The sequence below is a fragment of the Felis catus genome, chromosome X, assembly GCF_018350175.1.
Source record: "Felis catus isolate Fca126 chromosome X, F.catus_Fca126_mat1.0, whole genome shotgun sequence".
Taxonomy (NCBI): Eukaryota; Metazoa; Chordata; class Mammalia; order Carnivora; family Felidae; genus Felis; species Felis catus.
In genome coordinates, this window is record NC_058386.1 from 42,031,479 (window position 1) to 42,043,832 (window position 12,354).

The window sequence follows — 12,354 nt, forward strand, 5'->3', positions numbered from 1 at the left end:
GATATGTATATTGTGCCATATTTTTACTTGTTTATGGACATTTCTCTGATCCTTTCTTGTCTTTATCACTTTTGTTCTCTCCTTTGTGCTCAAATTGTTCTCTTTTCTATTTCTTACAGGCCTGGCTTAGTGGTCATGAACTCCTTTAGTTTTTGTTTATCTGGGAAACTCTTTATCTCTCCTTCTATTCTGAATGCAGCCTTGCCAAAAACAGTATCCTTGGCTGCAGATTTTTCCCACTCAGCACTTTGAATATATCATGCCACTCCCTTCTGGCTTGCCAAGGTTTTTTTTTTGTTTTGTTTTTTGATAAATCTGCAGCTAGCCTTATGGGTCTTCCCTTGTAAGTTAAGAACTTATTTATTATTATTATTATTATTTTTTTACCATGAATGCTTTTATTTAATCATTTTTGTTTACAACTGAAACTCTGGGAACTCGAAGTTAACATCCTTGCCCATGAGCTTCTTATAGATGCCAGAGAAAGTTTCAATCTTGTATTCCACATTGTTCTGCTGTGCTTTATCCCAATGTACCTTTATGAGCTGGCTGCCATCCAGTTTCACATGGATTCTCTTGCCTACAAACTCGCTTGGGAAAAGTAAGTCCTCCAGGATCACATCGTGCACGGCTATCAATGTGCGGCTCCTGGGACGCTTTTGCTTATTTTTTGTACAGCTTTTTCGAGTTGACTTAGAATTCTCCTCTGAGCAATAAAGACAACATGCTTCCCACTGAACTTACATGACAATCAGCACAGAGTCTCTATCTTCCCATCAATAAATTCATCATCTGTGTAAAATTTTATTTTTAAGTAATCTATACACCCAACCTGGGGCTTGAACCCACAACCCCAAGATCAAGACTTGCATATTCTACTACTGAGCCAGTCAGGCACCCCTAGCTAGGACTTGTTTTGTCCTGCTTCTTTTTAATTTAATTATAATATGTCTTGGTGTTGGCCTACTTTTGTTGATTTAGATGAGAGATCTCTGTGCCTCTTGGATCTGGATATCTTTTTCCTTCCCCAGAATAGGACGTTTTCAGCTATTATTTCCTCAAATAAATTTTCTGCTCCCTTTTCCCTCTCTTCTTCTGGGACTACTATAATACAAATGTTATTACGTTTGATGGAGTCACAGAGTTCCCTAAGTCTATTCTTGTGTTGTGTAATTCTTGTTTCTCTTTTTTTTGTCAGCTTTGTTGTTTTCCATTAATTTGTCTTCTAATTCCTCTGCTTCTTCCAGCTTACTGTTCACTGTATGAAGCCTATTTCCAATCTCATTTATTGAATTCTTCCTCTCTAACTGATTCTTTTAAAACTCTTCTATCTCTGTGGTAAGGGTCTCATGAGTATCTTCTATTCTATGAGTATCCTTATGATTTTTGCTTTAAATTCTCCATCAGACTGGGTGGCTCAGTCAGTTAGGCTTCTGACTTCAGCTCAGGTCATGATCTCTCAGTCCATGAGTTCAAGCCCCACATCCAGCTCTGTGCTGACAGCTCAGAGCCTAGAGCCTGCTTTGGATTCTGTGTCTCCCCCTCTCTCTGCCCCTCCCCATCTCACACTTGGTGTCTGTCTCTCTCTCTCTCAAAAATAAATAAACATTAAAAAAATAATAAATTCTCCATCAGGCATGTTACTTATATCTGTTTTGCTTAGATCTCTGGCCATGGCCTTTTCTTGTCCTTCATTTGGGATAAATTCCTCCATCTTGGCATTTTATCTAAGTCTCTTCCTTCTTCTCTGTGTTAGAATAGCCAGTTATGTTTCCTATTTCTGAGAATAATGACTTTATAAAGAAGAGGTCATGTAGCACTCAGGGAATGTTTCTGGTATGTGCTTCATGCACTGTGCTCTTGTATTCTAGCTGCTCTGTCCTTCAGGCCAGGCGTCTGCAGAAGCTCTCCTTGTTTCTTGTGGACACTGTTTGGTCCCTGGTCTAAATGTAGTCGGTATTGAGTAGATGTGCTCTGGTCTGCTTGTGAAATGAGACCTGACATCACCGCCACCAGAACTGAGGCCTCCATCTCCTCAGCAGCTTTCTGATGCCTCCAAATATTGTCTTTTATCCACTTTTTTATTTGACCTCAGCAGGAGAGTTGGTCTGCTGAAAGCTTCTCTGTCATCACCAAAAGCAGAAGTTTCTCTAATTAGATTTTTGTTTCTCGTCCAACATGTAACGTAAACCAGGTTGAATGCAGGCATTCTTTTTGTGAACAGAGAAGATGTTCCCACAAAACGTTTCCTCATCATCCAGGGATGGCTACTTAGATGGAGTCATATGTCATTACAAAATCAGTGATGTTTGAGGATGAGGAAGAAACTTAGCTTTCAAAACCTAAAAATAAAAGATACCATGTAGGACACAATAATCATAAGTACCAAATTGTCTGGGGGAGCCTTCCTTGCCCCCAGAGACCAGGTGGCTGTAATTCTCCAATATCACATCTCCACACAGAGTTTTATGAACAGGGCCCAGGTGCTGCCACTCTTGCCAGGTGAAGTCCTCAACCTTATCTTCAAATGTCACTTATCTTGTGATTGCTCCATCTGAAATGATCATCTGTTAGAGAAGGTCATCAAGAGGATGTGACCACCAGGTGGCCTGTGAGCTAGAACCAGGCTGTTGGAGGCTCCTCACCTCCTCTCCTGTCATGTCCTTGGAATGTATACTCTGCCCACCATTCCCAAGTGAGAGCTGTTTGCAAGGATGCAGCCTTAAGAGAGTGATATGTTGTGGAGACTACTTGGATTGTATACATGACTAAACCCCCTTAAGGCCTCTCTATAAACTGTTAAAATTCTGGCAGGCAGACACGGAGATCTGATCATCTTATGACCACCTAAGACAAGCCTCATAACTTCCCTTGCTTATTAAAGCTGTCACTTACCAATATGGAGTGGGTTGTCTCTTTCTTTGGTCTCTCATTGCACTCCATGAATGGGGGCCAGTTTGTGAAACAATAATTGGTGAGCCAAACAAAAGTCCAAACAAATGCATTGGTTTGCAACCCTCTTGGGAGCTCCCAGAGTACAATCTGAAACTGGAAACTGGTACTCAGAGGACAGGGAGAGAACAAAGGAAGAGGCAGGCCACTCCAGGTTAGTATGTAGCAGGTTTAATAAGCAAAGGAAACTTACATACAAGATTTGTCTTAAGCAGAAGCAAGATGAGTATATCCCTGCACCTACCCAGCAAATCTTAAAAATTTATATAGAGAGAAGCTTTAACTGTGTTTAGTCAAGTATACTACGCAGATGTTCTCAACACCACATCATTATCTCTGGACAGATTTGGATCTCTTTGGGGCCTATCTTTGGAGAAGCCTCTGGGAGTAGGAAAGACAAATGGAACCTGAACTTCAAAGAAAGGGTGGGAAGTAAGGGGCCTTCAATTGCCCTGTGTCCAGCTTACAGGTTAACTGTCAAATACTTCCTCTTGATGACTTTCTCCAACAAAATGGGCCTTGGGAAAAAGACATCCATAGGGGAAATCCCGAGGTGGCCATCAACCTCTCTGTGGGTAAGGGTGGCCCAGATATTAGATGCTTGTGGACTACTATGTGAGTAGGGGGATGCCCCATAACACTCGCTGGTTTGATGTGCTTGTTTGAGGAACAATGCAGAGTGTACTGCAGCAGAGAATGGAAAAAAAAAATGGCTGCTGCAGTGGGCTGACCACCTCTGTAAATAGTTCATCTGCCCAACTAGAGGCTGAAACTCAAGTTAGAAAGTTCGGAGAAGAGCTGAAATTAGAAAAGGACATGCAGTTGTCCACTACTTTGCTATGTTGGGGGCTGACAGACAAGGTGGGGGAACAGGATAATAAGTTGGAGACCTTAGCATGCCATTTTGCAAAGCTAGGAGGGTACAAGCTGCTACAGATTAAGGTCTGAACACTTGTGGAAAAATCTGATTAGGATGCTGAGAGGTGGAATCCCTGGGAAAGTGAGGAGAGTGGAGAGGAGGGTATTGTGGTGATTGACAGTGGAAGAGACAAAGTGCCCCATGCTATATGACCCCTGATACAAAGGAAAATTTTAAATAGTAATTATCCTGACTTCTTTTTTTAATGTTTTATTTATTTTTGAGAGAGACAGAGAGAGAGAAAGAGAGAGAGAGAGAGAGAGACAGAGAGAGACAGAGTGCGAGTGGAGGAGGGGCAGAGAGAGGGAGACACAGAATCTGAAGCAGGCTCCAGGCTCCGAGCTGTCAGCACAGAGCCTGATGCAGGGCTCGAACCCATGAACTGTGAGATCATGACCTGAGCTGAAGTTGGATGCTTAACCAACTAAATCACCCAGGTACCCCGCCCCCCCCCGCCCCCCCCCCCCCCGACTTCCGATAATAGAGAAATATATCCCAAACCCCCTAGGAAAAAAATTTGCATTCTTTCTCTGTCCCTTAAGATTGTAAATCTCATCCTGTCTTTGAAAAGTAAACACCCCAGGAGATAACTAAAACACTGCCCACGATTGCCTGAGACTGAAGAGAAAAAAGGGGAAATAGGCTTTGAAAAATACTACTACAGAAGCTACCTTGCCCCAAATCCATCCCACAGTTTCCAGAAGGTTACTTGTTAAGGGCAAATACAAATCATAAGTCCCCACAAATGTTAATGAAAAGTTTTAGCCAGGTAAGTGGGTAACCTTAACTTGTTCCATCTGATAAGTTTTAATATCAATAGTGTGCTCATGTAAAACTAAAACTTAATTTTCTTTCATCTGCTAAAAGAACAGTTTTCTTGTACTATTGATCTGTTCTTAATGAAGTCGTGAAAGGTTTTTCTTACCTTTTAAGTAATCTGCCTCGAAAACAAAGATTCTATGTTTTATCAAAATAATTTCCTGTGTTCAATGTTGTCTTTATGTCTTTGATTACTTAAGAAAACAGTATTCTTTATTGAAACAGCTAAGGTTTTGTAACGATGTAACTTTCTGTATTTGCTTTTGAAGTCTTTGTTACTGATTAAATGGACAACTAAGTATTGTTTCACAGTGATCTATGATTCTGTTTAATCAAGTGTTTTAAATTATTTTGATATTTTTAGGGGCGCCTGGGTGGCTCAGTTGGTTAAGTGTCTGACTTAGGCTCAGGTCATGATCTCATGGTTTGTGAGTTCAAGCCCACATTGGGCTCTGTGCTGACAGCTCAGAGCCTGGACCCTGCTTCAGATTCTGTGTCTCCCTCTCTCTCTACCCCTCCCCCACTCGTGCTCGCTCTCTCTCTCTCTCTCTCTCTCTCTCTCAGAAATAAATAAACATTGAAAAAAATTAAAAATTCTTTCGATATTTTTGACAAATGTCACAAAAATCAAATTCTGAAGTTTTTTTTACTTCAAACTAACTGGGATTTTCTAGACGATCCCTGGAACATCTCAAAAGATGTGTTCTTTCCTTATAAAAGGAAGATATTAAACTAATTAGGCTTATTTGATATGTTAAATTACAAGGGAAGCATTGTCAAATAAGAAGTGGTGCTGAACTTTCATTAGGTTATATTTATATATGTTATATAAGTGCTCCAGAAATTGTATGAAATTTCTAAAACTCTGATATGCCCTGGTATAATGTTATCAATCATAATTCTAGTTATTTTTTTTTGTTTTATTTTATTTTTTATTTTTTAAAATTTACATCCAAATTAGCATATAGTGAAACAACGATTTCAGGAGTAGATTCCTTAATGCCCCTTACCCATTTAGTCCATCCCCCCTCCCACAACCCCTCCAGCAACCCTCGGTTTGTTGTCCATATTTATGATTCTCTTCCTTTTTGTCCCCCTCCCTGTTTTTATATTATTTTTGTTTCCCTTCCCTATGTTCATTCTAGTTATTTTTTAAAGGATGTCACAGAAATAGCAAACTTTCCCCCAGATCTTTCTTACCACTTTTCTCAGACTCCTTCTCTCCCAGCAGAGCCTCAGAAAGCCTGTCACTCCCTGCCTTTTCTCCTGGGCCATAGCAACACTTTTCTTGGTGTGTCTTTCGCTACATATGCCCTTTTTGTATAAATAAAATATAATTTAGAGTTGTTCTCTCAAAAAAAAGAAAGAAAGAAAAAAAGGAAAAACTTTCCTTGTCAATTGGATTTTAATGAACTCTCATCAGATCTTTAATCATGACCATTTTTAAGTCTTTTGTCATCTACAGATAGTTATTCTTTTTCTGTACTGCTTTTTCAAAAGTGTTACTGCAAAAGTGTTCCTACAAAAGTGTTTCACCTTCAAGGAAATTCGCAGAAAAGACTCTAACAGGTATTGGTTTCTGGTAACTAAGAACTTGCCTTCACGTGGGAGGAACAACAATGGACCTTTCAAGTGCTTCCCTAAGGCTACTTGCACAGCCCCACAGTGTGTCATGGGAGGGTAGCCGGAGACCTGTCCCTGTTCTCTTTCCCCACATTGGGTAAAATGAGCCCATTACATTGATGATATAATGTTAACATGTGAAGATTTTCTTCTGCTGTAGGACACTCTCCTGACTTTTCTGGAACATCTGTAAGAGGATGAGTCATTGAACCCACAGATAATTCAAGTCCCAGGCACAACGGTAGTTTTTGGAAGTTGTTTGGGTAAGATGCTCATTGTCTCAGACAATGAACTTGTGACAATGTCTTATGATTGATAAAATATAAGCCTATCCAACCCCTAAGAACATGAAAGAAATGCAAACCTTTGTAGGAATTTTGGGTTTGGGGAGGACTTTTGTTCTCCACTTGGCACAGTGCCTTCCTTCATCCCTTATACTGCCTGGTAAAGAAAGGGCAGGTGTGGGACTGAGGATCAAAACAGCAAGACCCCTTTGAGAAGACAAAAATACTAATGAAGCAGATTAAAGCTATGGGAATCTCCCAAGCCTGTAGGGCTATGCATTGAGTTAGATGTGACTCCAGGAGATATAGATTGGGTACTGTGGCAGAAGCAACAGGAGAGAGAATCCATAGGATTTTGGTCCCAGCTCTGGAAGGGGGCAGAAGCCCAACATACCCCCATAGAGTGACAGCTTCTAAAGGTATACACAGCACTCCTTCAGGTAGAGCCTCTCATGAAGAAAAACATATCATGGTAAGAACTTGCCTCCCTATCGAAGGGTAGGTTGAGAGTATGTTCCATCTACCCACCTCTGCCATGGTTCAAACACCCACTTTGACTAAGTCACATGCCTATTTGTGACAGAAGAGTATCCCGTCTCTCAGCCCACTGGTTCTAGAAATGCAGGTGCTACTAGGCCCTTTAGAGTATGTAGATCCTCCAAATGCCCATGCCCCTACTCCTGTGGCAACTCTGCAGCCTGTAGAGTGGGAGTGTGGGTAACTCCTGTCGATGCCTGGTATACAGATGCCTAAAAACAGGACCAAGCCACAGAAGCCATAAGGCTGAACTGAGAGTAGTTTGGTGATTGCTCATGAGCCCCAGCTGTTAACCCTTGGCACTGACAGTTGGGCTGTTCTAAAGGGGTTAACCCTATGACTTGGACAATGGGAAGGCAAGTAGTGGATGATCATGAATAACCCTCTTGGGGTCAGGATAGGTGGAAAGGCATTTAGATTCACCTTTGAGAACCTGAGGCAGTCTTTTCAGTCTTCTACATCCTAGGTCATAAGGCACTGAAACCCCCTGGCATTCAGGCAGCTGATGCCCCAGCTTGAGTACAAGCTCTAACAACAGACTCTTCAATAGATATAACAGATTAGGTGCATAGCAAGAGTGGCCACCATAGCACCCATGTGGGGTGGCATATTGCCCTTGAAATGCAGTGACTTGGTCAATGCAATAGCAGCATGTCCCTGTATGTTCTAAACAGTGCCCAAGGCAGCTGCTGATAAAAGTCTGAGAACATCCATGGGAGTTTTCAACTGGTGAGAGATTAGCAAATTGATTATATTGGTCTCCCTTCCTCTGAGTGAAGGTTCTAAATATGCCTTTGTTTGTATGGACACTGCATCTGGCCTAAGATTTCCCCCATCACTGTGCAAACCAGGCTGCCACCATTAGGGGATTAGAAAAGCTGCATAAGTACAGATACCCTCATTGACTAGACAGTTATGGGGGTCACAGTCCAAAGGTCATAATGTGCAAGATTGGGCAAAAGAATGTGGCATTCAACAGAGGTTCCATCTCCCCTGTAACCCACAAGCAGCAGGACTGATAGGAAGAATGGAATATTAAAGCAGCAGATTAAATTACTAACAAGTAGGGGTGTGCCTGGCTGTCTCAGTTGGTGGAACATGCAACTCTTGATCTTGGGGTCATGAGTTCAAGCTCCACATTGGGCATGAAACCTACTTGAAATTAAAAAATTTTAAGTGAAATAAATTACTAACAGGTAAAACCACATTGGCCAGGTGAACTAAAGTACTGTTGTAGCCTTTAAAACATTAATGATCAACCAGTAGGGCCTGTTGCCCCCTATGCCAGTCAGGGGACAATTTCTGAGGCACCCAACACTAATAAGGTATGGAAGTCATAGGAGACAGCCATTGCCCTAACTTTCACCATGGATCAGCATGCTATGCTGCTCAGAACACACCTAGGAAAGGCATTACCTACTGGAATTTGCAATGGGGCATTTCACCAGGATGGTCAAGTTCCTAAAATTTCCAATCTACCTTTCCTCAAGGCCAGGTGGGCACATTCTGTTTTCCACTAGTATGATCATCTGGCCACCATCCTTGTCTCCTCCATTGGCCTGGAGGGTGTTATAGCATGTATAGAAACCTTACTAAATTCACCCAACAAAATGATAGCAAAGTCTTCATTTTATTTAATACTGCAATGTCTCTAATGAAAAAACTGTCCTCCAGAAAAAGATTGCCTTGGACATTATTACTGCTTTGCAAAGAGGCACCTGTGCCATTATCCAGTGTTGTGTGTTCATACCTGATGAGTCTGCTAATGTACCACCCTTATTAAATCACATGAGTGTACAAGTGAATGTCTTGAGTGACCCATCCCCAAGCCTATAGGAATTAATAACTCAGTGGCTTGGGTCATGGGGTTCTTGGTGGAAAAAACTTGAGGAATTATCTTAATCTGGGTTTCCTTTTGCATGTGCCCATACTGTTGCTGTGGGTGTCTGCCTACAATGCAGCCAGATAGCCTCCAAAGGAGCTTCTTCCATGCTAGTGATACCTCTTGCTGACTGATCAGGGCCCATTTCAGAAGAGGGGCATGTGTAAGATTATAAGAGCCAGTCACAAGGGCTGGAATGTCGGAGGAGGTCATCAAGAGGACATGACTTCCAGTTGATTCGTGAGCTGGACCCAGGCAATGAGAGGCTCCTCACCTCTCCTGTCCTTGGAATGTACACTCTGTCCACCATTCTCACAGTGGGAGCCATTTTCAAGGATGCAGAATTCAGAGTAGTGTGTCAATATATGGCTGGTATATGTGACTGAACCTAGTTAAGGCCTCTGTAAACTTAAGATCCTGGCTGGCAGGTGTGGAGATCTCATCTTGCAGTCACCCAAGACAAGCCTCATAGGTAATTTCCCTTGCTTATTAACTTACCACCTACCAATCAGAAATAGTCTGCCTCTTTCTTTGGTCTCTCCTTGCCCTCTGTGTACAGGGGCCAGTTAGCAAACCAAAATCATCCCTAGGTGATGAAAAGATATATGGGACCTTCTTGCCTGTAAAGTGCTGAAAATGTTCAGGGGTGAAAAGGTCCTGATCCTTTTGGACGCTGGAGGTGCTTGTTCTCTCACCTCCCAAGAGAAATGGCTAGACTTCACCAGGATATATATAATTGGGCAGCTTTGTTATGTAGTCCATGAAGCTACCCCTTTCTCAGTATTCAGAGGCCCCCAAGTCCAAGCAGGTGCTGTAAATTCTGAATCATGTCCTCTTACAATTGATCAAGTTACCAAACCAGACCTGATCTTCACATTTGAGAAAGAAGAGCCTTGGATGGCAGAAAAACCTAAAGTTGCATAGGTGAGTGAGAACTAGGAAGACTAGGGATGGTGCATGGAAGGTTCCAGCTGGTGAGGGAGGTTTCTTCGACATGCCATCAACATACCTTTGGTCTTCCTTAAAGGAGAGGAGGTAGGCCTCCAATGATTGTAGGACGTGGGTATGAACCCCTCACATATTAAATGACCTTTCCACATCCATCCCTCCCCCCCCCCCCCATATTCTTTACTTAGCTTTGAGAAAGAACCATGCCTGCCTTTTTTGTCCTCAGAATCTTGTAGCTGCCCCTTTCAGCTGGAACAAGCCCTTCTAGGTCATACTCCCTTTCCCTGGCCTTTTCATTTTCTAACCCTCCAGTTATCACCTGTCCCTTTTCTTATGCATTCCAGCACCTATATATCTGTCCTTCACTTTGTGACCTTTGTTTCTTCTTCCTTCTCTCACCCTTGTGAGAAGCCCCAAGCTGTTTTCTCCCTGTTTTACAATCAGATTCCACCCCACCTACATGTAAACTTCTTTCAAGGATCTCCATTACATGGCCCCATCTGTTAGTCTTCTGTTCCCCAAAATTGAAGCCATGGTGTTTTCTAGTTGATGGCAGTACAAAGAAAAACAGTTTCTGTGTTTGAGCTTATATTTAGCAGCCTTGCAAAATTCACTTAAGTCTATTTCTAGATGCTTTTGGGTTTTTCTGTGTGTGTGTCATCTGTAAAAATTGAGAGCTTTATTCCTTTCATGACTCCTCTCCTGTCTTGCTGTATTTCATGAAGGCCTCCAGTACAGTATAGTGTTGAATAGAAGTGGGCACAAGAAGCCCCCTAGTCTCATTCCTAATCTCAGGGGAAAAATTTTTACTGTCACCATTAAGTTTTTGTTTTCTTAACACACCCTTTATCAGACTAAGCAAATCCGTCCTATGCTAGTTTGCTAAGAATTTATATATGGATGGGTATTGAATCGTATGAGATCCCCTTTTCTGCATCTATAGAGATTACATGATTTTCTCCATGAATTACATTGACTAAATGATCTTCATTGGCATAAAGTTTTTTTATAGTTTCCTAATTTTTTTAATGTTTATAAAATCTGTAGTGAAGTCCACTATATCATTCCTAATTTGAAAATTTGTGTTTTCCCATTTTTTTCTTGATCAGTCTAGGGTTTCTCACTTTTATTAATCTTTTCAAAGAATTCCCTTTGATTTTCGCTTATTGCTTGTCCTCTAGAGGACATGAAAACAAGTATGATGGAGGAAACTCCTCAGTGTTAAGCATAGATAGGAAGCTAGAAGCTTGAGATATACCAAAACTCATAAGGTGTGAAGTATAAAGAATGAGTAAGCAAGCTGCTTTTGAAGCACAGGCAGAATTCATAAGATGTGTTAAATACAGTTGGCAAGTAAGTTAGTAGGTGATAGGATACACTAAAGATAAATAGAATGGAATATATGATGGAACAAGCAAGTGTTAAAGATAGTAAGGAATGCAAAGACTAGGTCATAAGGTATCCTAACACCTGAGCCAACAGCTAAATTTTACTTAAATTCACCACTAGTTGGTGATGCTCAGTATTGTTGCATGGATCACAGATAAAACCCGGGACTGTGCAGGAAGCTATTGGTGAGTTACAGTGGAGGCAAACAGGGTATGTCAATGCCCCTGAGCATTTTCAGTCTGACCAGGCCCCTTGTTTCAACTTCAAACTCTGGTCCTCATAATCCAGGAGGCTGATGCAAGAGATAGGGAAACACAAAGGGAGAGCAAAGATAAGGTGTATGAACATTACATAACAAAGGATTCAGGAAATGTGGTCCTTCACCCTGTTTGTATCCTATTCTAAACTTACCCATCTCTTCCCCTTTGCTTCTTGGTGGGTTTTTAAATACATATATCTTAGTGTTTTTAAACTGACAATAAGCCACATGCCTTGAGCATTTTATTTTGGTCTGTGAGCCCTTCTATTCTAAGACCCCTGGGATAGCTTGCCTGGTAGTATATATTGGAGTCCATCACTGTATCAAGGGAATGTCTCATATTAACAATTCCCAAAGGATGAGGTGAGAAAAGATCATAATTCACAGCTGTGGACAGTTTGTCTTATTTACTAAAGAAATAAGACAATATGAAGTAACTGGTTAAAATATTGGGGGCCCAATACTGATCTGGGTGGTTATAGGGCCAATCAAGGGTCACAGGACCGATCTTAGGGATTCCAGGGTAGTCTTGAGGGTCCTAGGAAACAAGTTGAAGAAACATCATTATGTATATCATCTTAGAGATTTTAGCTAAAGCAAGAAGACAAATAACTGGCATAAATAATGGGAGACAGGATTCAGGGCTGGCCTATGGGCACAGCAGAGCTGATTTGGGGGTGCTATCGGGGATACATTTGTGATAGGGCCTCTCCCTCTCCCAATGTATACAAATAAGAACAAG

General features: G+C 41.5%; 1 non-coding gene across 1 annotated transcript; it reads right to left on the reverse strand.

Annotated features, from left to right (window-relative positions):
* Nucleotides 1-732: 732 nt before the first annotated feature.
* On the reverse strand, nt 733-797 carry LOC111558854. Its single transcript, XR_002739980.1, has one exon. It is a non-coding gene; the product is annotated as a small nucleolar RNA SNORD43 (small nucleolar RNA).
* Nucleotides 798-12,354: the final 11,557 nt, after the last annotated feature.